The following is a 26022-nucleotide window of genomic DNA, read 5'->3' on the forward strand; positions in this document are numbered from 1 at the left end:
AGTTTTGTGGCTGTGATTTCAGATTAGAATGTTGAAGAGTGCATTCCGCTATTGAAATGAATGGGGATACAACAAGCTTTATGTTTATGAAGTAGGAATGGTATCTAAAAGCTGTGCTGAAGCCATCTGGCAGGTGTCTTCACTGACATTTTCAACATGTCCCTGATTGAGTCTGTAATACCAACATGTTTCAAGCAGACCACCATAGTCCCTGTGCCCAAGAACACGAAGGCAACCTCCCTAAATGACTACAGACCCGTAGCACTCACGTCCGTAGCCATGAAGTGCTTTGAAAGGCTGGTAATGGCTCACATCAACACCATTATCCCAGAAACCCTAGACCCACTCCAATTTGCATACCGCCCAAACAGATCCACAGATGATGCAATCTCTATTGCACTCCACACTGCCCTTTCCCACCTGGACAAAAGGAACACCTATGTGAGAATGCTATTCATTGACTACAGCTCAGCGTTCAACACCATAGTACCCTCAAAGCTCATCCCTAAGCTAAGGATCCTGGGACTAAACACCTCCCTCTGCAACTGGATCCTGGACTTCCTGATGAGCCGCCCCAAGGTGGTGAGGGTAGGTAGCAACACAACTGCCACGCTGATCCTCAGCAGCGGAGCCCCCCAGGGGTGCATGCTCAGTCCCCTCCTGTACTCACTGTTCACCCCCGACTGCATGGCCAGGCATGACTCCAACACCATCATTAAGTTTGCAGACGACACAACAGTGGTAGGCCTGATCACCGAAAACGACGAGACAGCCTATAGGGAGGAGGTCAGAGACCTGGTCGGATGGTGCCAGAATAACAACCTATCCCTCATTGTAACCAAGACTAAGGAGATGATTGTGGACTACAGGAAAAGGAGGACCAAGCACGCCCCCATTCTCATCAACAGGGCTGTAGTGGAGCAGGTTGAGAGCATCAAGTTCCTTGGTGTCCACATCACCAACAAACTAGAATGGTCCAAACACACCAAGACAGTCGTGAAGAGGGCATGACAAAGTCTATTCCCCCTCAGGAAACTAAAAAGATTTGGCATGGGTCCTGAGATTCTCAAAAGGTTCTACAGCTGCAACATCGAGAGCATCCTGACTGGTTGCATCACTGCCTGGTACGGCAATTGCTCAGCCTCCGACTGCAAAGCACTGCAGAGTGTAGTGCGTACGGCCCAATACATCACTGGGACTAAGCTGCCTGCCATCCAGGACCTCTACACCAGGCGGTGTCAGAGGATGGCCCTAAAAATTGTTAAATACCCCAGCCACCCCAGTCATAGACTGTTCTCTACTATCGCATGGCAAGCGAAACTGGAGTGCCAAGTCTAGGACAAAAAAGGATTCCCAACAGTTTTTACCCCGAAGCCATAAGACTCCTGAACAGGTAATCAAATGGCTACCTGGACTATTTGCATTGTGTGCCCCCAACCCCTCTTTTACACTGCTGCTACTCTCTGTTTATCATATATGCATAGTCACTTTAACTATACATTCATGTACATGCTACCTCAATTGGCCAGACCAACCAGTGCTCCCGCACGTTAGCTAATGGGGCTATCTGCATTGTGTCCCGACACCCACCACCCGCCAACCCCTCTTTTACGCTACTGCTACTCTCTGTTCATCATATATGCATAGTCACTTTAACCATATCTACATGTACATACTACCTCAATCAGCCCGACTAATCGGTGTCTGTATGTAGCCTTGCTACATGTATAGCCTCGCTACTGTATATAGCCTTGCTACTGTTATTTTTTTTACTGTTTTTTTTGCTGGAGCCGCGCGTCGGGGGGGGGTTCTGTCACGACTTCTGCCGACGTCGATGCCCCTCCTTGCACGGGTGGTGCTCAGCGGTCGACGTCACCGGTCTTCTAGCCATCATTGCTCAGTTTTTCATTTTCCATTGGTTTTGTCTTGTCTTCCATCACACCTGTTTCCAATCCCATTAATTACTTGTGTATTTAACCCTCTGTTTCCCCTCATGTCCTTGTCGGTGATTGTTTGTATGTTATGTTACGTGGGTTTGTGTATCGGTGTGCGACGGGTATCCTTTACCCATTTCATTTTGTACTTTGGTTTTGGAGTTTGTTTTTCATTAAATACTCCATATTAACCAACTTGGTTTCTCCTACGCCTGACTTCCCTGCCACCTACATACACGAATATGACAGGTACGACAATGGGCCTCAGGATCTCATCACAGTATCTCTGAGCATTCAAATTGCCATCAGTAAAATAAAATTGTGCTCGTTGTCTGTAGCTTATGCCAGCCCATACCATAGCCCCGCCGACACCACGGGGCATGGCATTGACATCAGCAAACCGCTTACCCACAAGACGCCAATCCTGAAACCAGGATTCATGCATGAAGAGCACACTTTTCCAGCCTGCCAGTTTCCATCGAAGGTGAGCATTTGACCACTGAAGTCAGTTATGACGTTGTACTGCAGTCAAGTCAAGACCCTGGTGAGGACGACAAGAATGCAGGTGAGCTTCCCTGAGACAGTTTCTGTCAGTTTGTGCAGAAATTCTTTGGTTATGCAAACCCACAGTTTCATCAGCTGTCCGAGTGGCTCGTCAAAGATTATCCCGCAGCTGAAGAAGACGAATGTGGAGATCCTGGGCTGGCACGGTTACACGTGATCTGCGGTTGAGAGCCCGGTTGGACGTAATGCCAAATTCTCTAAAATGAAGTTGAAGGCAGCTTATGGTAAAGAAATGAACATTCAATTTTCTGGCAACAGCTCTGGTCGACATTCCTGCAATCAGCAAGCCAATTGCACGCTCCATCAAACTTGTGACATCTGTGGCATTGTGTTGTGTGTCAAAACTGCACATTTTTATAGTGGCCTTTTAATGTTCCCAGCACAAAGTGCACCTGTGTAATGATCATGCTGTTTAATGAACTTCTTGATATGCCATGGATTATCTTGGCAAAGGAGAAAGGCTCACTAAAAGCAATGTAAACAAATTTGTGCACATCATTTGAGAGAAACATCCTTTCAATGCGTATGGAAAATTTCTGCAATCTTTTATTTCAGCTCATGGGACAAACACTTTACATGTTGTATTTGTATTTTTGTTCAGCAGAACCCTTGGGTTCTATATAGGGTTCTATATGGATCCAATTGAGATTATTTATAGAACCTTAATGGGTGCTATATGTGATGCAAGCATAGAACCCTTTTTGGTTCTATCCAGAACCTTTTTTTCTAAGAGTGTAGCAGAAATATGTTTTCATTTATTCACGCGATCACAAGTGCGTTCACACGTGTGTTGACATGTTCACTCGTTCAACAAGGCAGGTGAACGTGTCAGCACATGTGTTAGTGTGTGAATGTGTAAATGTGCCTAAGAAAAAAAACCTGTCTCCATTGACAGTCCATATTAATTCAATGCCGTTTCTTAGGCGGCCAGTTATACGTTAGGTGACTTGGTGAGAAGTATCAGTAGCTATGTTAGGCTAAATTTGATCGCATTTCACCTCTCATACACACACACACGCTGTCACGTCCTGGCCAGTATAAGGGTTAATTGTTATTGTAGTTTGGTCAGGACGTGGCAGAGGGTATTTGTTTTACGTGGTTCGGGGTGGTGTTTTGGTAAAAGGGTGTTTGATTTAGTATTTCCGGGTTTTTGGGTTATGATCTTTGTTTACGTATTTCTATGTTTATCTAGTTAGTTGTATGTCTATGTTTGGTTAATTGGGGTGGACTTCCAATTGAAGGCAGCTGTGTGGTGTTGCCTTTGATTGGAAGTCCTATATTAGTTGGGTGTGTTTGTTTGTTTAATTGTGGAAGATTGTTCTGTGTTTAGCCTTGTGCCTTGCCAGACTGTCTGTATATCGTTCGTTCACTTGTTTTGTTATTTTTGTACGTTCATTTTGGGAAGTTAATAAACGTCAAGATGACCTTACACATACCTGCTGCGTTTTGGTCCTCCATTACCGATGAAAACCGTGACAGAATCTCCCACCAACTAAGGACCAAGCAGCAGAAGAAAAGGGATTTCAAGTTGGACTGGCGGGAGAGATGGACCTGGGAGGAAGTTCTGGACGGGGCTGGACCTTGGCACCAGGCTGGGGAGTACCGTCGCCCACGGGAGGAAATTGAGGCAGCCAAGGCAGAGAGGCGGAGGTACGAGGCCTTGGACGCGCTGAGGGAGAAGCACGAGAGGCACCCCCAATAATTTTTTTGGGGGGGGCACACGGGTAGTTTGGCTAGGCCTAGGAAGAGCCGGAAGCCAGCTACCCGTGGTTATATGGAGGAGCGTATGAGGTGGAGAGCGCCATGTTTCGCTGAGGAGCGCACTCTCACCCATACGCACGCACAGTCCGGAGCGCGTTATTCCAGCCCCTCGCAGGTGCCGTGCTAGAGCGGGCATCCAGCCTGGTAGGAGGATGCCTGCGCAGCGAATCTGGTCGCCGGTACGCCTCCGAGGACCAGGCTACCCAACTCCCGCTCTACGCACGGCTACCATCAGGCCCCTGCACAGCCCAGTCTGCCCTGTACAAGCACCCCGCTCATACAGGGCTACTAGTTCCATCCAGCCAAGACGGGTTGTGCAGGAGGTAAGATCAAGACCGACTGTGCGCCTCCATAGCCCTAGGTTTCCAGCTCCTGTCTCTCGTGCGGACCCGGAAGTGCGTCAGGCCAGTCCGACTTGTCCTGTTCCCGCTCCCCGCACTAGCCTGGAGGTGCGTGTTCCCAATCTGGTACGCCCAGTACCAGCACCACGCACCAGGCTTCAAGTGCGTAAACCCAGCCTCGCCAGTCAACAGTCGCCAGAGCCGCCTGCCAGTCAACAGTCGCCAGAGCCGCCCGCCAGTCAACAGTCGCCAGAGCCGCCCGCCAGTCAACAGTCGCCAGAGCCGCCCGCCAGTCAACAGTCGCCAGAGCCGCCCGCCAGTCACCAGTCACCAGAGCCGCCCGCCAGTCAACAGTCGCCAGAGCCGCCCGCCAGTCAACAGTCGCCAGAGCCGCCCGCCAGTCAACAGTCGCCAGAGCCGCCCGCCAGTCAACAGTCGCCAGAGCCGCCCGCCAGTCAAGAGTCGCCAGAACCGCCCGCCAGTCAAGAGTCGCCAGAACCGCCCGTCAGTCAGGAGTCGCCAGAGCCGCCCGTCAGTGAGGAATCGCCAGAGCCGCCCACTAGTCAGGAGCTGCCAGAGTGGGCAGACTGCCCGGAGATGTCAGAGTGGCCAGCCTGCCCGGAGATGTCAGAGTGGCCAGACTGCCCGGAGCTGTCAGAGTGGCCAGACTGCCCGGAGCTGTCAGAGTGGCCAGACTGCCCGGAGATGTCAGAGTGGCCAGACTGCCCGGAGATGTCAGAGTGGCCAGACTGCCCGGAGATGTCAGAGGCCAGACTGCCCGGAGATGTCAGAGTGGCCAGACTGCCCGGAGATGTCAGAGTGGCCAGACTGCCCGGAGCTGCCAGAGTGGCCAGACTGCCCGGAGCTGCCAGAGTGGCCAGACTGCCCGGAGATGCCAGAGTGGCCAGACTGCCCGGAGATGCCAGAGTGGCCAGACTGCCCGGAGCTGCCAGAGTGGCCAGACTGCCCGGAGCTGCCAGAGTGGCCAGACTGCCCGGAGCTGCCAGAGTGGCCAGACTGCCCGGAGCTGCCAGAGTGGCATGACTGCCCGGAGCTGCCAGAGTGGCCAGACTGCCCCGAGCTGCCAGAGTGGCCAGACTGCCCCGAGCTGCCAGAGTGGCCAGCCTGCCCCGAGTGGCCAGCCTGCCCCGAGTGGCCAGACTGCCCCGAGCTGCCAGACTGTCCCGAGCTGCCAGACTACCCAGACTGTCCCGAGCTGCCAGACTGCCCAGACTGTCCCGAGCTGCCAGACTGCCCAGAACTGCCCCGAGCTGCCAGACTGCCCCGAGCTGCCAGAGTGGTCCGACTGCCTGGAACGGCCAGAACCGGAGCCACCTCCAGATATAGGTGGGTTGGGGAGGGGGGGGTTGTAGCACAGTGCCGTCGTTGATGGCAGCCACCCTCCCTTCCCTCCCTTTAGTAGGGGGGAATTTTTGTTTTTGTTGTTTGGGGTTGTTGTTTTTTTTGTTTTTTTAAGGTGCTTCCGGGGTTAGCACCTTTAAGGGGGGGGGGGGGGGGGTACTGTCACGTCCTGGCCAGTATAAGGGTTAATTGTTATTGTAGTTTGGTCAGGACGTGGCAGAGGGTATTTGTTTTATGTGGTTCGGGGTGGTGTTTTGGTAAAAGGGTGTTTGATTTAGTATTTCCGGGTTTTTGGGTTATGATCTTTGTTTACGTATTTCTATGTTTATCTAGTTAGTTGTATGTCTATGTTTGGTTAATTGGGGTGGACTTCCAATTGAAGGCAGCTGTGTGGTGTTGCCTTTGATTGGAAGTCCTATATCAGTTGGGTGTGTTTGTTTGTTTAATTGTGGGAAATTGTTCTGTGTTTAGCCTTGTGCCTTGCCAGACTGTCTGTATATCGTTCGTTCACTTGTTTTGTTATTTTTGTACGTTCATTTTGGGAAGTTAATAAACGTCAAGATGACCTTACACATACCTGCTGCGTTTTGGTCCTCCATTACCGACGAAAACCGTGACACACGCAGTATTTCTCTCTCTCTAACACATATGGACACACACACACAGGCTACACACATATTACATGTTACAACTCATGTTGCAACTCATCAAAAGTGACAGAAACACACCGTAAATAATTAGGGGCTGGTTTCAAACCATTGCCCCACAATTTCTTTGGAGTTACTGTTCCATAATGAGAAGTTGGTTCTCAATGGAAATCCAGTCTCTCTTCCCCACAGAGAGACATAATACCTGTGCCCGTTAATTATGAGTTAATTAACTCGCCCTAGGTGATATTTAACTGGCAGCCAGTCGTACAATAGATGAAAGTCCTCTTTCATGTATATATATGCCTCACACTAAAATGAATTACACACTAATTGCCAATTTACCAGTGGCTCAATAGCCAGGATAGGGTGTCTCAGTGTCCACAACGTCCCTATTAATTCTCCCTGTCCATTTTTTTTCCCACTAAGATTAATTTCTGTAAAGGCCAGCCTTTTAAAAAGCGTGAGGCTTGCAAATCAAGTGATGTGATTTAAGGGGGAAAAGTGCTGGTCTTGAAGTTTTCTGAAAAGGGCTGCTGGGGCGAAATGGGTGTGAGTGTTTGGGGGGAGGGGTAGAGTGACTTTTTTTTTGGAGTCACCGCGCCTGAAAGAAGAGATCAGTCAAAGCGTCGGGCTCAGATCACCATTTCATCCACGCCCATCCAGTCGCCTTTATTCATGAGCTCCAAGTCACCGCATAGATTTGTCTTTCGGGAGCATTTATATTTAACATGCTCCCATTAAAATAGATGTGCCTGAGTTAAGCCCATAATATTTATGGTTTATGCATCGGTCAACTCAGTTCTGACCCTTCCCTGTTGATTCTATTACTATGGTGAAGGGATACTATGTGTCCAGACAATCTCTCCAAGGAAGAGAAAGCCTGAGATCAGTTAAAGACATAAAACGTTCTGCCTAGAAGGAAAAACTAGTGTGTTTAAAAACCAGTGAACTTAGAAAAGTTACTCATAAATGACTCACTTCTAGTATTGTGTGGACACATCCATTGGTCTTCATAGCTTCACCTTGATCAGTCTCAGGATCAGTACGCAAGGCAAGACTATGCCACAACTAGTGACTATGGAGGAATACTGCTCTTATTATTCAATGTCCTTCTTATTCCAGGTCGAGAACTCTGGTCAGCCTCCTCATGAGACGTCCCCGAACTTCAATAATCACAGCGGAGAGTGGAGGCAGAGGCACCAAAAGGTCCCATCCTTTCCGTAGAGGTAGAAACCAGACAGCTGCTCACCCGCACCACACTGCAGTTGTTACCTAACGGCAAAAAAACTTTTGAAAAGTACCAGACTTATTTTTACAGTAATTAACAGAGATGCAGAGGAGGGAGGGGGGAGGGGGGACTCATAATATCCCAATAAGTGTCCTCGCACTGGACGAGGTGAGTCAGTCTGCTTAATTAGTTTAGATATATTTCCCCTTCTTCTCCCTTTTGCGAGTCATTAATGTCGACATGGAAAATGTTTCTCTCATTTGAATGGGTAAATAATGGAAGTGAAGTGACAGTTGGTGAGGCGAGTCACAAATGTAACGCTGCAGGAAGGGGGCAATTAACAGGATCTGACAATCCAGATGTACACACACAATTACACACACCTATATATACACACACACACACACACACACAAATAATAAATATATGCACTCACATACAAAACACACCTCACTTCGGTTTCAATTGCTACTTCGTCACTCTCACTTAAGATCAGGGGGTAGAAAAAACGTAAAATGTTAGCTTTTTCTTGAGAGATAGTTAAGACATGTATGCTTTAACATAAGGTGTCAATGTTTTAACAGTGCAAAAGGCTTAAGCCCCATCAATGTCGGTATATATAGTTTTGAGTCAAATCAATGTGCACCCTGGTGGTCACATTGTTCAGAGTTTGAAAATGAGGTGGCTTATTGTTTGGAAGCTTCTCACCCCCCAAATGAAGCACTGATAATTAATCAAAGCGGATTACGCAGCTCATCAGAGAAACATTGGAGAGTTGAATAAGCAAAGCCTTATCTGAATAAAGACCAAGTGTCTGAACCTGACTGATTAGAAAAGTTCTCACTTTCCTCCTTGAAATCCTCCAGAAGAAACACAATCTTATCTAAAACAAGCACCTGCCCTTGATCCTCTTCCACAAGTTCATTACAGTAAGGCTGATTGCTTTTGTTGATGGCAAAATGTACTTTCTAACACTAAGTTATATTTATAGAAGTGAACATGTGTTTTGATTTTATATGCAACTGCATTTATGGCTAGATTTAAAGCCAAGATGGGATATCTATCTTCTTTAGTTGTTTTACACGCAAAAATCCATCACTGCCCTCATCATAGCCTCTTTTTTTAGTAGCTACTGCAGCGATTACAGTTTGCTTTAATCAACAACATCCAACCTAAATTATTGGTTAATTGTTGGTTAATTTTCTGTTCATATTGTCCCTTGTTATTCTATTCAAGATAGGGAACACTTTTCCTCAAAAGTAATAACCTTAGAAATTAAACACAACTGAAAAGCTATGTCGTGAAAATATATGTAGGATCTTTATTTGTATTTATTTAATCAGCCTTAATATTGCAGACAGAACCTAGAATCTATCAATTTAATTGTTTGCATCATTTCTAATCCCCAATCCCCCATATTATTATTGATTTTTCTTTATACTGCCCCCTACCATCCCTACCCTGATTAGACTAAACTAGCAAACAACAATACTTCTACTGCTACTTACAGCTATTTTTGCTTATATCTGCAGTACCTGTAGTTAAATAATTATACATTCATTCCTAATTTCCTCTTTCTCCAAGTGCTGGATTTTCACCCACAGCGGCCAATCCACCATTCATTCTGAACTTAACTCCAACCCTCCGATGTCCACAGATGAACCCATATTTCCCAGTACAATGCCATTTTGCTATTTCCTTTTGCAATACCTCCCTCCATTTTACACCCCTGAGTCAATACATTGCAGAAGCAACTTTGGCAGCGATTACAGCTGTGAGTCTTTCTGGGTAAGTTTCTAAGAGCTTTTCACACCTGGATTATGCAACCTTTGCCCATTATTCTTTTCAAACTTCTTCAAGCTCTGTCAAATTGGTTCTTGATCATTGGTAGACAACCATTTTCAGGTCTAGCGATTGTCACGTAGATTTAAGTCAAACTGTAACTTGGCCACTCGGGAACATTCATTGTCTTCTTGGTAAGCAACTCCGGGGTAGATTTGGCCTTGTGTTTTAGGTTATTGTCCTGCTGATAGATCTCCCAGTGTCTGGTGGAAAGCAGACTGAACCAGGTTTTCCTTGGGGATTTTGCCAGTGCTTAGCTCCATTCCGTATTTTTTGTTTTGTTTTCACCAGTCCTTAATGATTACAAGCATACCCATAAACTGATGCAGCCAACTTGAAAATATGGAGAGGGGTACTCAGCAATGTAATGTGTTGTATTGGATTTGCCCCACACATAACATTTTGTATTCAGGACAAAAAGTGAATTCCTTTGCCACATTTTTTGCAGTATTACTTTATTGCCTTGCTGCAAACATTTAACAATCTTTGGTCGCGTTTCTGTATTGAATGTTTTGGAAAAACAATTTTTGCCATTCTCCGTCCAATTAGCTCTGTTTTTTTGATAAATGAAACCTGAACCTTCCTGAATAAGTTCCTCAAACTCCTTTTGTTTTGTGACTAGATTATTCAGTGCTTTTGTAATATATGTATCTAAACCATTGATGTGTAGTGTTAGATTTTCTATTTCTGCTGTAAGTATTTTTTCTCTGTTGACAGATACCGTTTTTGTTTTTGGGATGAAAATTCAATTGAACGGCTTCTAAAGGCGCACTTAAAGGTATCCCATATGATAAGTCGGTCCGCTGAACCTGTATTGTGCAAGATGAAGTCTGTTATGAATTCCTTTGTTTTCTCTCAGAAAATGATGGTCAGTCAGTAAACCCCGGGTTAAATTTCCAATATCCCTTTTAGAAAGAATGAGCCTCAATCCATACTTTTTTTCACTCTTGGCATTATAGAAAAGGATAGCAAAAAATAATAATGCTACTGTCACGTCCTAACCAGTAATAGGGGTTATTTGTTATTGTAGTTTGGTCAGGACGTGGCAGAGGGTATTTGTTTTATGTGGTTCGGGGTGGTGGTTTGTTTTGTAGGGTATTTGATTTATGTATTCCGGGTTTTTTGGGCACTGTTCTATGTTAGTGTATTTCTATGTTCTGTCTAGTCTTTTGTATTTCTATGTTTTGTTAATTGAGGTTGGACTCTCAATTGGAGGCAGGTGTTTTCTAGTTGCCTCTGATTGAGAGTCCTATATATATATAGGTATGTGTTTGTTGAGTGCTTGGTGGGATATTGTTCTGTGTATAGCCTTGTGCCTTACCAGCCTGTGATTAGTCGTTGTGTTTTCTTTGTGTACGTGTTTATTTTGGTTCTCCTTCTTGTCCGATTATAATAAAGAAGATGAGTGCACATTTCCCCGCTGCATTTTGGTCTATATCCGACAACAACCGTTACAGCTACTAGCTTGATTAAGCCTCCACCAAGTATATCTTACGAGGTCTGTATTTTTAAGCCCCCAAATATTTGTCAATTCCAATATGTCCATAATATCTGACCGACCACATTGATTCAGTCTTATGTAGCAACATTTGAAATAGTGTTTTTTACATTGGATAAAAGCAGAGACACAGAGCTATGAAATGGTATATCATACACTGCATTTGAGGAAAAATGGCCAAGTTTGAAAGTTGATAAACTTGTATCCTCACTTTTGAGAAAATGGCCTTTGAATGTTTTGGTACCTACTGGAGAGCTCTTTGTCTATACCCATTCAGATTCGTTCACACCCTCTTAAGCTTTAGCCCCCACCCAAACTCTGACCATTTTACTCAACCTAGCAGAGCTGGTTAGGCTGTTTTCATGTTATCCAGAGTGTTGGTGACTGTAACTGTGCTGCTGACAACAATTGAATTGTGTTTTTTTGCCAACGTTTACTGACACCGGCCATATTCAACGGATGTTGAGCATTCTTAAATTCATCAGTTATTCTGTGCCCTGGCACACAGACGAGAGTGCTCTGAAAATGGAGTAGATGGCCAGACTGAATTTACGAATGCACCAAAAATGGTTACCTGCTAAGACATGTAAACAGTGAACCCTAATTCCAACTCATGACGTTACTACCCGGCATGAATCTGCAGGTAGCTAACCAACCAGGTTCAATTGTAGCTAGCTAACATTAGGCTATAACTAAGCAAATAGCAAGCCAAATCAAATTGTATTGATCACATACACGTGATTAGCAGATGTTATTGTGGGTGTAGCAAAATGCATGTGCTTCTAGCTCCGACAGTGCAGTAATATCTAACAAATTACACAACATATACCCAATACACACAAATCTAAGTAGGAATGAATTAAGACTATCCACATATGGACGAGCGATGTCAGAGTAGAACAGAATGATATACAGTATAGTAGTATAGAAAACAGTATATAGGTATGAGATGAGTAATGCAAGATATGTAAGCATTATTAGATGAATGAGATACCGTAGAATAGTATAGAAAACACTATATACACATGAGAAGAGTAATGCAAGATATGTAAACATTATTAAGTGACTAAGATACCATAGAATACAGTAATGCAAGATATGTAAACAATATTGAAGTGACTAGTGTTCCATTCCTTAAAGTCCCAGTGATTCCTAGTCTATGCCTATAGGCAGCAGCCTTTAATGTGCTAGTGATGGCTGTTTAACAGTCTGATGGCCATGAGATGTTTTTCAGTCTCTCGGTCTCAGCTTTGATGCACCTGTAATGACTTCGCCTTCTGGATGATAGCGGGGTGAAAAGGCAGTGGCTCTGGTAGTTGATGTCCTTGATGATCTTTTTGGCCTTCCTGTGACATCGGGTACTGTAGGTGTCCTGGAGGGTGGGTAGTTTGCCCCCGGTAATGCGTAGGGCAGACCGCACCACCCTCCTTGTGGTTGCAGGTGGTGCAGCTGCCGTACCAGGCAGTGATACAGCCGAGCAGGATGCCTTCAATTGTGCATCTGTAAAAATGTGTGAGGGTTTTAGGTGACAAGCCATTTCTTTAGCCTCCTGAGGTTGAAGAGGCTCTGTTCCAGCTTCTTCACCACACTGTCTGTGTGGGTGGTTTGGTTTTCCTTTTGTAGTCCGTGGTTGTCTGAAGACCCTACCACATACGTCTCGTGTCTGAGCCGTTGAATTGCGACTCCAGTCGTAGGTACTATATCTCATACACACTTCCTTATTAAATCAGTCACCGTATTCATGTATGCCTCTAGATTATTTTGCACGCTACCCGGAACATATCCCTGTCCACGTGATCAAAACAATCCTGAAGCGTGGATTCCGATTGGTCAGACCAGCGTTGAATCGTAAGAAGCACGGGCACTTCCTGTTTGAGTTTCTGACTATAGGACAGGAGGAGCAAGATGGATTTGTGGTCAGATTTGCCGAAAGGAGGGTGGGGGAGGGCCTTGTAAGCATTTTGGAAGTTTGAATAGCAATGGTCGAGAGTCTTAGTAGGGCAAGTAGGACAGTCAATATGTTGAAAGAATTTTGGCAGCCTAGTCCTCTGATTTGCTTTGTTAAAATCCCCAGCTACAATAAATTCAGCTTCAGGATATGTGGTTTCCAGTTTGCATAAAGTCCAGTGAAGTTCTTTGAGGACCATTGAGGTTTCAGCTTGAGGTGGGATGTAAACGGCCGTGGCAATGACGGAAGAGAATTCTCTTGGGAGATAATATGGTCGGCATTTAATTGTGAGGTATTCTCGGTTGGGTGAGCAAAATGACTTCAGTTCCTGTATGTTCCTAGAATTACACCATGAGCCGTTAATCATGAAACACACCCCTCCGCCCTTCTGCTTCCCGGAGAGATATTTATTCCTGTCTGCACGTTGTACTGGGAATCCTGCTGGCTTTACTGACTCTGATAAAGTATCCCAAGAGAACCATGTTTCCGTGAAACAAAGTATGTTACAGGCCCCGATGTCTCTCTGAAAAGAAATCCTTGCTCGAAGCTCATCAACTTTGTTATCCAAAGACTGAACATTAACCAGTAATATACTTGGAAGCGGTGGGTGGTGTGTGCTCCTCCTAAGTCGAACCAGCAGGCCGCCTCGAGTGCCTCTCCTCCGCAGGCGATATTTTGAGTCGGCCTCTGGAATAAGTTATATTTTTCTGGGGAGAGTGAACAAAGGATCTGCTCCAGGAAAGTCATATTGCTGGTCATAATGCTGGTAGTTCTGGTGAGTTACCGCCACTCTAAAATACAATAGTTCTTCCCGGCTGTATGTAATGACAGAAAATATTTCCTGAGCTAATATTGTAAAAAATAGTACATAAAAAAAAAATACTGCAAAGTTTTTTAACCCCTGTGCGGCCTCCAGCGAAAAATCCAGCGAAAAATCAGAAAAATCCTATCGCCATTAGCATAACAACATTTTATAAATTTCTTTTTCAATTTTTTTTCTAATTATATCGTTTTATAGATACACCTCTCCTGAATCGAACCACATTGTCCGATTTCAAAAAGGCTTTACAGCAAAAGCAAAGCATTAGATTATGTTAGAGGAGTATATCGTAAAAGTAGCCACATAGCCATTTTCCGACCAACCACATGCATCACAAATAACCAAAAAACAGCTAAATGCAGCACTAACCTTTGACAATCTTCATCAGATGACACACCTAGGACATCATGTTACACAATACATGCATTCTTTTGTTCGATAAAGTTCATATTTATATATAAACACAGCATTTTACATCGGTGCGTAACGTTGACTAACTATTTTCCCTCAAATGCATCCGATGAAAGAGCGCTACAATTTACTAAATTACTATTCGAAAACATTTTTCAAATGTAATATTGTCATTCTAAGATTTATAGATGAATATCTCTTGAAAGCACCTGTAATGCCAGATTTAAAAATAACTTTACTGGGTAATCACACTTTGCGATAAAAGGGGATGCGATACTCAGAACAATAGGCTAGCAATACAGGTCAGCACCATCTTGGAACAATCGCATATCAAATCTAGTCTTGTATACTATTGTCAATAATCCCTTACCTTTGATTATCTTCATCCTTAGGCACTTCCAGGCATCCCAGGTCCACAACAAATGTATTTTCGTTCGAAAAAGTGAATCCTTTATGTTCCATTAGCTTGTTGTTGTTAGCGCGTTCTGAAGGCTGCATCAAAAGCTCCGTGGCCGCGGGACTATTCTTTCAACAAAATGCATTTTTTTTTTATTTAGGTTCGTTCAAACATGTCAAACGTTGTATAACATAAATCTTTAGGGCCTTTTTCAACCAGAGCTCCAATAAGATTCAAGGGGGACGATTGCATTGTCTTTATAAACGTTTCGAAAGGGGAGGGTAGCCAGGGGCGCCGGCATCATAATGGTGATGGCCCTCTCCGTGTGACAACGTTCCACAGCGTGTCATTCTGTCAGTTTTCACAGTAGGAGACTCAAATCACTTTCTAAAGACTGGGGACATCTAGTGGAAGCAATAGGAAGTGCTCAATGAACCATAGCTCACGGTGTGATTAATAGGCAACGTGATGAAGTTGAGTCCGTAATTCAGAATTCCACTTCCTGTTTCGATCTGTCTCGGGGTTTTGACTGCCATATGAGTTCTGTTATACTCACAGACACCATTCAAACAGTTTTAGAAACTTTAGGGTGTTTTCTATCCACAAGTATTAATTATATGCATATCCTAGCTTCTGAGTTTGAGTAGTAGGCCGTTTAAAATGGGCACGAATTTTTTTCAAAATACGCTGTGGCGCCCCCTATCCTAGGCGACCGTCAAGAGGCTAAGAGCTAGTTGCAATGCTGCCATCTCTGTCGGCGCCATCTTCTTATTTGTAATGTTAGCTAGCTAGCTAACAGTACACTTAACTGGAAATGAAAATACTTTGTCAAAATTAGAAACATTTAATATCTGAAAATGAAGCTAGCTAGACTATCTTACATCATAGATCATAGGTTGCCCTTAGTTTGAAGATGTAATCTGGAGACAGGTCTTTTCTTCATCTCCTTAGTTATCCTCTCTGGGCTAGGCGGGACGAATTCGTCCCACCTACGTAACAGCCACTTTAAGCCTGTGGCGCGATTTTCAAAACCTTAAAAATCCTATTACTTCAATTTCTCAAACATATGACTATTTTACAGCTATTTAAAGACAAGACTCTCGTTAATCTAACCACACTGTCCGATTTCAAAAAGGCTTTACAACGAAAGCAAAACATTAGATTATGTCAGCAGAGTACCAAGCCAGAAATAATCAGACACCCATTTTTCAAGCTAGCATATAATGTCACATAAACCCAGAAGACAGCTAAATGCAGCACTAACCTTTTACAAACTTCATCAGATGACACACCTAGGACATCATGTTACACACAGCATGCATTCTTTTGTTCAATAAAGGTCATATTTATATATAAAAACAGCATTTTACATCGGCGTCTGACGTTGACTAACTATTTTCCCCTCAAATGCGTCCCGGGAAACAGTGCATACTTCCTTTTATTACTATTCGAAAACAATTTTTTACATTTATATTGTCAATCTAACATTTATAGATGAATATCTCTTGAACACCTGTCATACCAGATTTTAAATTAACTTTACTGGGTAATCACACTTTGCGATAAAAGGAGATGCGATACTCAGAAAATGAGCCTGGAAAACTAGCGCCGCGCCATCTTGGAACAATCGCAAGTCACATCTGATCTTGTATAATATTGTTAATAATCGCCTACCTTTATTTGTCTTCATCAGAAAGCACTTCCAGGAATCCCAGGTCCACAACAGATGTATTTTCGGTCGAAAAAGTCCATAATTCATGTTCCATTAGCCTGCTGTTGGTAGCGTGTCCTAGGGCTATCTCCAATCATCATACTTCCTCTAGGTTCGTTCAAACATGTCAAACATTGTAAAACATTCATCTTCAGGGCCTGTAACACCAAGAGAGCCAATAAGATTCGACGGGGACGATTGCAGAGTGTTTTGAAACATTTCCAAAGGTGGGGGTAGACTGGGCCGCCGACGTCATAATGGTGATGGCCCATCCCCTGTGACCAATTTCCAATGCGTCTCATTCACTGAGTTTCGACTGTATAAGGCTCAAACCACTGTGAAAAGACTGGGGACATCTAGTGGAAGCAATAGGAAGTGCTCAGTGAACCATTTCTCACGGTGTGATTAATAGGCAAAGTGATGAAGTCGAGTCCACAATTCAGAACTCCACTTCCTGTTTCAATCGGTCTCGGGGTTTTGACTGCCATATGAATTCTGTTATACTCACAGACACCATTCAAACAGTTTTAGAAACTTTAGGGTGTTTTCTATCCATATATAATAAGTACATGCATGTCCTAGATTCTGAGTTTGATTAGTAGGCCGTTGAAAATGGGAACACATTTTTTTCAAAATGCGCTGTGGCGCCCCCTATCCTAGGGTATCCTTAAGAGGTTTTAACCTTCTCGAATTCAACTGGTTTCAAAACTCAGTCCTCCAGAAAGTGGAGAGCAACACATATGCAGTTTCACTACACGATACATACAAAAAAGCTGCATTAGGCATGATTGCCTACACATACTGACAAGCTCAAATAGACAGAAGTGTGCTATATGGCAGACCAATCCAAACTCATCTCTTGGCATATCCAGCCCACTCATTATCTCAGCCAATCATGGCTAGTGGGAATGTTGCTGACTTTTTCTTTGGCTAAAACAACTAGGCTCATAATTTAACCATTTTTTTCATATTTACAGATGGCATACACGTTTGTTATTAAGGCACATGAAAGTTCACATGTTCGAGTATGAAATAAAACTTAGTGACCCGCGACATACGCCTAGTTTCCTGAAACGGGTTACATATTTGTAATTTCTTTGAGCGCCATAGAGTGATAGTGTGAATTATGATTGCCTTTACCGTCCATTGACCTACTTAAAACTCTATAGTAGTCCCCTACATTAAAATAGAGTTATTTGTATCTTGAAGACTAATTAAATTATTATTGCACTCAATAACTGGTTGTGGCACCTTTAGTTGCAATGACTGCAACCAAATGCTTCATGTAGTTGTTGAGCAGTCTCTCACATTGCTGTGGAGGAATTTTGGCCCACACTTGCATGCTCTTTTCAAGTCCTGCCACAACATCTCAATTGGGATTAGGTCTGGACTTTGACTAGGCCATTCCAAAACTTCAAATCTGTTGCTTTTTAACCATTTTCATGTAGACTTGATTGTGTGTTTTGGAGAATTGTCTTGCTGCATTACCCAGCAGCGCTTCAGATTACAGACGGGTGGCCTGACATTCTCCTGTAGAATTCTCTGATACAGAGTAGAATTCATGTTTCCTTCTATAAATCAAGTCATCCAGGTCCTGAGGCAGCAAAGCAGCCTCATAACCATCACACTACTATCACCATGCCTGAACATTGGGATGAGGTTCTTACTGTGAATGCAGCGTTTGGTTTTCGCCAGACATAATGGGACCCATCTCGTCCAAGTAAGTAGACCTCCAGTTGTCCTCCAATACAACTGACATAAAAACAAAACAATTAATCCCTCCCCTTTCCCCTTAGATGCTTCCCGCATGAATCTTTCCTGTACTGTTGCACCGGTGAGAGTGCGACCTTACTGGTGCCTCGGTAGTGGTCATTCCCTTTAACGCAGATTATTGGTCAGTGGCTGGTCTCTATGCAATATATAGAAATATATACATAGTCTTGTCCAGACTTATGTTCTCTGGTCAACCACAAATGTCCTATTTTAAATAAGATGTGTTATGAAGGAGATGTTTATATATATATATATAACAGAAAAAATATTGTGTAGCTACAATAACCTCTATGGGCTAGGCGGGACGAATTCGTCCCACCTACGTAACAGCCAGTTGAAGCCTGTGGCGCGATTTTCAAATACCTTAAAAATCCTATTACTTCAATTTCTCAAACATATGACTATTTTACAGCTATTTAAAGACAAGACTCTCGTTAACCTGTTTGGGCTAGGGGGCAGTATTGAGAATTTTGGAAAACATATGTGCCCATTTTTAACTACCTCCTACACCAACTCAGAAGCTAGAATATGCATATTATTGTTCAGGTTTGGATAGAAAATACCCTAAAGTTTCTAAAACTGTTTGAATGGTGTCTGTGAGTATAACAGAACTCCTATGGCAGGCAAAAACCTGACAAGGTTTCATGCAGGAAGTGGCCTGTCTGACAAGGAGTCGTGCGTCTTGCATCTGTTTATTGAAGAGTAATGATCTTAGCTGTAACGTGACAATTCCCAGGGCTCCAATAGGCTCTCAGAACCCGGGAAAAACCTGAACGATGACGAGGCAGCCTCTGGCTGAAACAGATTATCGCCTTATCCAAGTGGCAGATCAGAGGACAATTGAATGAGGCGCGTGCACGATTCGCCCCCGTGGAGAAATTTCATTCGGCTGTTTAGCTTATTGCAGATTCCCGGTCGGAATATTATCGCTTTCTAGGAGATAAATGGCATAAAAATTGGTTTTAAACAGCGGTTGACATGCTTCGAAGTACGGTAATGGAATATTTAGACATTTTTTGTCACGCCATGCGCCATGCGCACGACCGTTATTTACCATTCGTATAGTGTCTAGAACGCACGAACAAAACAGAGGATATTTGGATATAACGATGGATTATTTGGGACCAAACCTACATTTGTTATTGAAGTAGAAGTCCTGGGAGTGCATTCTGACGAAGAAACGGAAAGGTAAGAACATTTTTCTTATAGGAAATAGGATTTTGGTGAAGGCTAATCTTGCCGGGTGTCTAAATAGCTAGCCGTGATGGCTGGGCTATGTACTTAGAATATTGCAAAATGTGCTTCATCCGAAAAGCTATTTTAAAATCGGACATATAGAGTGCATAGAGGAGTAATGTATCTATAATTCTTAACCTCTATGGGCTAGGTGGGACGCTAGCGTCCCCCCCGTGGTGCACTCCATCAACAGCAGGTGCATTTCAAGAGCGGCAAATTTGAATCCAAATAAATGTCAAAATTCCAATTTTTCAAACATACAACTATTTTACACCCTTTGAAAGATAAACATCTCCTTAATCTAACCACGTTTTACGATTTCAAAAAGGTTTTACGGCGAAAGCATAAATTTAGAGTATGTTAGGACAGTACATTTACAAGAGTTGTGTGTAATGTTTTGTCAATTCAAAGACAGGGTCACCAAAACCATAAAACCAGCTAAAATGATGCACTAACCTTTTACAATCTCCATCAGATGACACTCCTAGGACATTATGTTAGACAATGCATGCATTTTTAGTTCTATCAAGTTCATATTTATATCCAAAAACAGCGTTTTACTATGGCATTGATGTTGAGGAAATCGTTTCCCTCCAATAACCGGCAGTCAAGTCAACACCACAAATTAAATAATTAAAATTGGAAAACATTGGTAAAATATTATATTGTCATTTAAAGAATTATAGATTTACATCTCTTGAACGCAATCAACTTGCCAGATTTAAAAATAACCTTACTGGGAAATCACACTTTGCAATAATCTGAGCACTGCGCCCAGAAAAATACGCGTTGCGATACAGACTAGACGTCATGTTGGGGAGATCTAAAATCGAAAATACTATGTAAATAATCCATTACCTTTGATTCTCTTCATCAGATGTCACTTCCAGGTATCACAGGTCCATAACGAATGTAGTTTTGTTCAAAAAAGCTCATCATTTATGTCCAAAAATCTCCGTCTTGTTAGCACATGATCTAAGCCAGCCGGACTTCTCGTCATGAAGGAGGGGAAAAAATATATTTACGTTCGTTCAAACATGTCAAACGTTGTATAGCATAAATCATTAGGGCTTTTTTTAACCAGAACATGAATAATATTCAAGGTGGACGAATGCATACTCTTTTATAACGTATTGGAACGAGGGTACCCAACATGAACTCGTGCGCCAGGTGTCTAATGGGCCATCATCGTTCCATGGCTCTTGTTCGGTCAGATCTCCCTCCAGAAGACTCAAAACACTTTGTAAAGGCTGGTGACATCTAGTGGAAGCAATAGGAAGTGCCAAAATATTCCTCAGCCCCTGTGTTTTTCAATGGGATAGGTTTAAAGGTAATACAACACATCAGGTATCCACTTCCTGTCAGAAAATGTCTCAGGGTTTTGCCTGCCAAATGAGTTCTGTTATACTCACAGACACCATTCAAACAGTTTTAGAAACTTTAGAGTGTTTTCTATCCATATATAATAAGTATATGCATATTCTAGTTACTGGGTAGGATTAGTAACCAGATTAAATCGGGTACATTTTTTTTATCCAGCCGTGCAAATACTGCCCCCTAGCCCTAACAGGTTAAAATAATTGTTATGCTTTTTGTGAACGTTTTTCGTGAGTAATTTAGCAAACTGTTAGTAAATTCCCCGGAAGTTTGCGGGGGGTATGCTTTTTCTGAACGTCACATGCTAATGTAAAAAGCTGTTTTTTTATATAAATATGAACTTGATTGAACAGACATGCATGTATTGTATAACATAATGTCCTAGGTGTGTCATCTGATGAAGATCATAAAAGGTTAGTGCTGCATTTAGCTGTGGTTTGGGTTTTTGTGACATTATATGCTAGCTTGAAAAATGGGTGTCTGATTATTTCTGGCTGGGCACTCTCCTGACATAATCTAATGTTTTGCTTTCGTTGTAAAGCCTTTTTGAAATCGGACAGTGTGGTTATATATTCCGATATATATTCCGACCGAGTTTTCTATCCATATGTAATAAGTATATGCATATTCTAGTTACTGGGTAGGAGTGGTAACCAGATTAAATCGGGTACGTTTTTTATCCGGACGTGAAAATACTGCCCCCTATCCCAAACAGGATAATACGACTTATGATTCCATTTCTAAATCCAATATATATTGCCCAATCAGGACTAAATGAGACATTAATTTAAAAAAAAATATATATATATATATATTATTATTATTATTTTTTTTTTATTTTTTTGTCAGTATTTGTAATTCCCGACAGTAGAATGGTCTGGGTTGCTGCAAGTTCAGCTTCTATACCCATTCGCAACCGCTGCGGAATGAATGTCATTACTGTGTGTCAATGGTATGTGCAGCCATATGGTTATCCTTTTTAGATAAAACTATACTAAATATATTCACGTCACCAAATAGCTGATTAAAACACACTGTTTTGCAATAAAGGTCTACAGGAGCCTCAACAGCACTCTGTAGGGCAGCACCATGGCGTAGCCGGAGGACAGCTAGCTTCCGTCCTCCTCTTGGTACTTTGACTTCAATACAAAACCTAGGAGGCTCTTGGTTCTTTCCCCCTTCCATAGACGTACACAGTAATTATAACAACTTTTGGAGGACGTCCTATCAGAGCTCTTGCAGCATGAACTGACATGTCCATCCAATCAAAGGATCAGAGAATGAATCTAGTACTGAAAGCATTAGCTACAGCTAGATAGCACTGCAGTGCATAACATTTGGTGAGTAGTTGACTCAAAGAGAAAGATAATATTTGAAAAGTTTTCAAAAAATAAGGTCATTTTTTTTTGTTTCAATTACTTAGCTAGCAAATGCAGCTGGCTAGCTTAGTTACGCAAACACATGGCTTGAGCAGAGGGATGCTATGTTAGCTAGCCTGTCTGGGCCAGGGGGCAGTATTTTAACGGCCGGATGAAAAACGTACCCAATTTAAACAGGTTACTACTCTGGCCCAGAAACTAGAATATGCATAGTATTAGTAGATTTGGATAGAAAACACTCTGAAGTTTCTAAAACTGTTTGAATGGTGTCTGTGAGTATAACAGAACTCATATGGCAGGCCAAAACCTGAGAAGATTCCATACAGGAAGTGCCCTGTCTGACAATTTGTTTTCCTTCTGTGGCATCTCTATCGAAAATACAGCATCTGTGCTGTAACGTGACATTTTCTGAGGCTTCCATTGGCTCTCAGAAGGCGCCAGAAAGTGTAATGGGGTGTCTGCAGTCTCTGGGCGAAAAGATTCAGGAGTTTTTGTGAGTGGTCAGGCAGGGAACAGTGACACTGGAGACATGCGTCCACGAGACGACTCCATTTTTTTCTTTCAGCCTTTGAATGAATACAACGTCGCCCGATTGGAATATTATCGCTATTTTACGAGAAAAATAGCATAAATATGTATTTTAAACAGCGTTTACATGCTTCTAAGTACGGTAATGGAATTTTTTTTGTCACGAAATGCGCTCGCGCGTCACCCTTCGGATTGTGACCTGAACGCACAAACAAAACGTAGGTATTTGAATATAACTATGGATTATTTGCAACCAAAACAACATTTGTTGTTGAAGTAGAGTCCTGGAAGTGCATTCTGACAAAGTACAGCAAAGGTAATCCAATTTTTCTTATTGTAAATCTGAGTTTGGTGAGGGCCAACGTGGTGGGTGTCAAATTAGCTAGCCATGATGGCCGGGCTATGTACTCAGAATATTGCAAAATGTGCTTTCGCCGAAAAGCCATTTTAAAATCTGACACCGCGATTGCATAAAGGAGTTCTGTATCTGTAATTCTTAAAATAATTGTTATGTTTTTTGTCAACGTTTATCGTGAGTAATTTAGTAAATTCAAAAGTTTTCGGTGGGTATGCTTGTTCTGAACATCACATGCTAATGTAAAAAGCTGTTTTTTTATATAAATATGAACTTGATTGAACAAAACATGCATGTATTGTATAACATAATGTCCTAGGAGTGTCATCTAATGAAGATCATCAAAGGTTAGTGCTGCATTTAGCTGTGGTTTTGGTTTTTGTGACATATATGCTTGCTTTGAAAATGGCTGTGTGATTATTTTTGGCAGGGTACTCTCCTGACATAATCTAATGTTTTGCTTTCACTGTAAAGCCTTTTTGAAATCGGACAATGTGGTTAGATTAACGAGAGTCTTGTCTTTAAAATGGTGTAAAATAGTCATATGTTTGAGAAATTGAAGTTATAGCATTTCTGAGGTATTTGTATTTCGCGCCACGCTCTACCATTGGATATTGGTAAGGCGTTCCGCTAGCGGAACGTCTGTCCCTAACAGGCTTTTAACAAAAGACTCCACTATGCAAGTATCCATTTTAACAGAATGTTCATGATGTCACTGTGACAACTGTGTATAGACGTAGCTGGTAAATTCGCTCTGGCTATCTACTCAGAGCACTCTCGTCTGAGTGTGCAGAATAACTGACAAATTTACGAACGCTCAACACCCGTTGAATATGGCCGTGTCAGTAAGTTGGCAAAGAAGCGTAATGTAATTGTTGCCAGTAGCACAGTTGCAGTCATCAACACTCTGGATAACATAAAAGCAGCCTAACCATCTCTTCTAGGGTGAGTAAAATGGCCATAGTGAGCTGTTCTCTGATTTGTGTCTGGCCAACTTTAGCCAGTTAACTTGGGTGCTTGACTGCTGTTGTTAGTACAGAACGCTCAGATCAACCCTTAAAGAGATGGGTGGGGCTAAAGCTTAAGAGGGAGTGAACAAGGCTAAATGGGTGTAGACAAATAAGAGCTCTCCAGTAGGTGTACCAAAAAATATTCAAAGGCCATTTTCTCAAAAGTGAGGTTACAAATGTATGAACTTTAAAAGCAGAATTACTTTCCCATTATTCCTCAACTGTAGTGTATGATATACTATTTTCTACCTCTGAGTCTACTTTTATCCAAATGCAAAAAACACCATTTCAAATTTTGCTACATAAAACCGAATCGAGCCCGTCGGTCACATTTTTCAATTCACACAGTAAATACACTTTACTGTTGTCATGCCTTAATCAGGCTGAAGTAAATAAAATAAGAAAAAAGAAGGGAGTGAGAGCAATGGAAATCAAACTACTGTGTGCTTACAATTTCAACATCTTTGGCTGTATAACATTTGATTTCTCCCAGTCTTTTTTCACATATGGGTTATTTCTATTCATCCCACCTACTCAGCACTTTATAGCCTGTCAGCTGGGGAGCATTAGAAAATAATTGTCCAAATCATAGCAATCACCATGTTGTCCTATTCACTTGTCAGTTCGTCACTTAAACAAATAGATCATGGCTACAGCCTACCAATGAATGGGTTGTCATTTAAGTTGCATAGCCAATACCCATTAAAGTGTTATTCATTAAGACAGATCGCCTGAGTGGTGCTGCGATTGTCTTTTCAATCAACACAATCTCACACTCAATCAACACAATCTCTCACTCAATTCGTGCAAATATGTACAAAAAGCATTTCAGCAGATTTCGTGCATTTTTGTGTGGTTTAATTCATAGGAAAAGACACCCATTTTTGTGGGCAGACTTCGGGACAATCTTTTGAAAGGTATTGGAGCCATGCATTTTGGGCAATTGTGTTCTACACTGCCTTTTTTTGTGTCACACATTTATTTATATATTAAAAAACATGTTAACATGTTAACAACCCAATATTGTTAACCAACGTAGCCTTACATTTTTGTTTTTATTAATGCCAATGCTGTTTTTTTATGCTTGTTTTTTTGCTTAATACTTTGTGATATTGGTGCTATTTCGGATTTTATGAGGGTTGCCAGGTTGGAGTAAAAATCTGTATTGTCTGTATTTTTTGGGGGCTTTCGATTAAAGTTTTTTTTATTGGGAAATGTGGATACACTTTCATGATGGGAAATTAATTCATCAATAAATGTGGGGAGGCCTGAAAAAATATCTGTTTGGTTTAAATTCCCTTGGTGCAACTGCATGGTATATGCAACTATAACGAGTCTGTACTTTGATCAATTAAGCAAGTTCATGTAAAATAATGATTTATGTTGGCTTACACTTATAGCATTCCGAAGGCCATTTCATTATGATTATTATGGTTGTGTCAATCATGTTATATACTTAGGCTATTGTAAAAAGGCACATGCTAGCATTGTAGAACTACTGCCTCTGCCCAGGGAACTACTTGGCTTTTATGGCAACGGCCGTTAGAGCTCACTTTGCCACTTATGAGCCCTGGTTAGAGTCCCAGTTGCTACACTGGTGACAGCGTTGGGATCATGTTCAGCTCACGTCTAGTTATGTGATCTAGTGGTGGGAAGCATTCTGTTTTTGAACATTGTGTTGGGTGTAATTACATTGATATATCTAGTGAACAATGGATAAGCAACAATGGGCATGAGGGATAGAAGCCTTACATCAAGCCTTACATCAAAGTTGCCTGAAGCTGAATGGAAAGTGTTATGCCCTGACCAGTTATTCCGAATAAAATACTCCGTGACTGTCTAATTTACATAAGTTAACTTACCAGTGTGGACCCAAAACAAACACATTCTACACATT

This window comes from Salmo salar, chromosome 18 (genome assembly GCF_965601325.2).
Source record: "Salmo salar chromosome 18, fSalSal1, whole genome shotgun sequence".
NCBI lineage: Eukaryota > Metazoa > Chordata > Actinopteri > Salmoniformes > Salmonidae > Salmo > Salmo salar.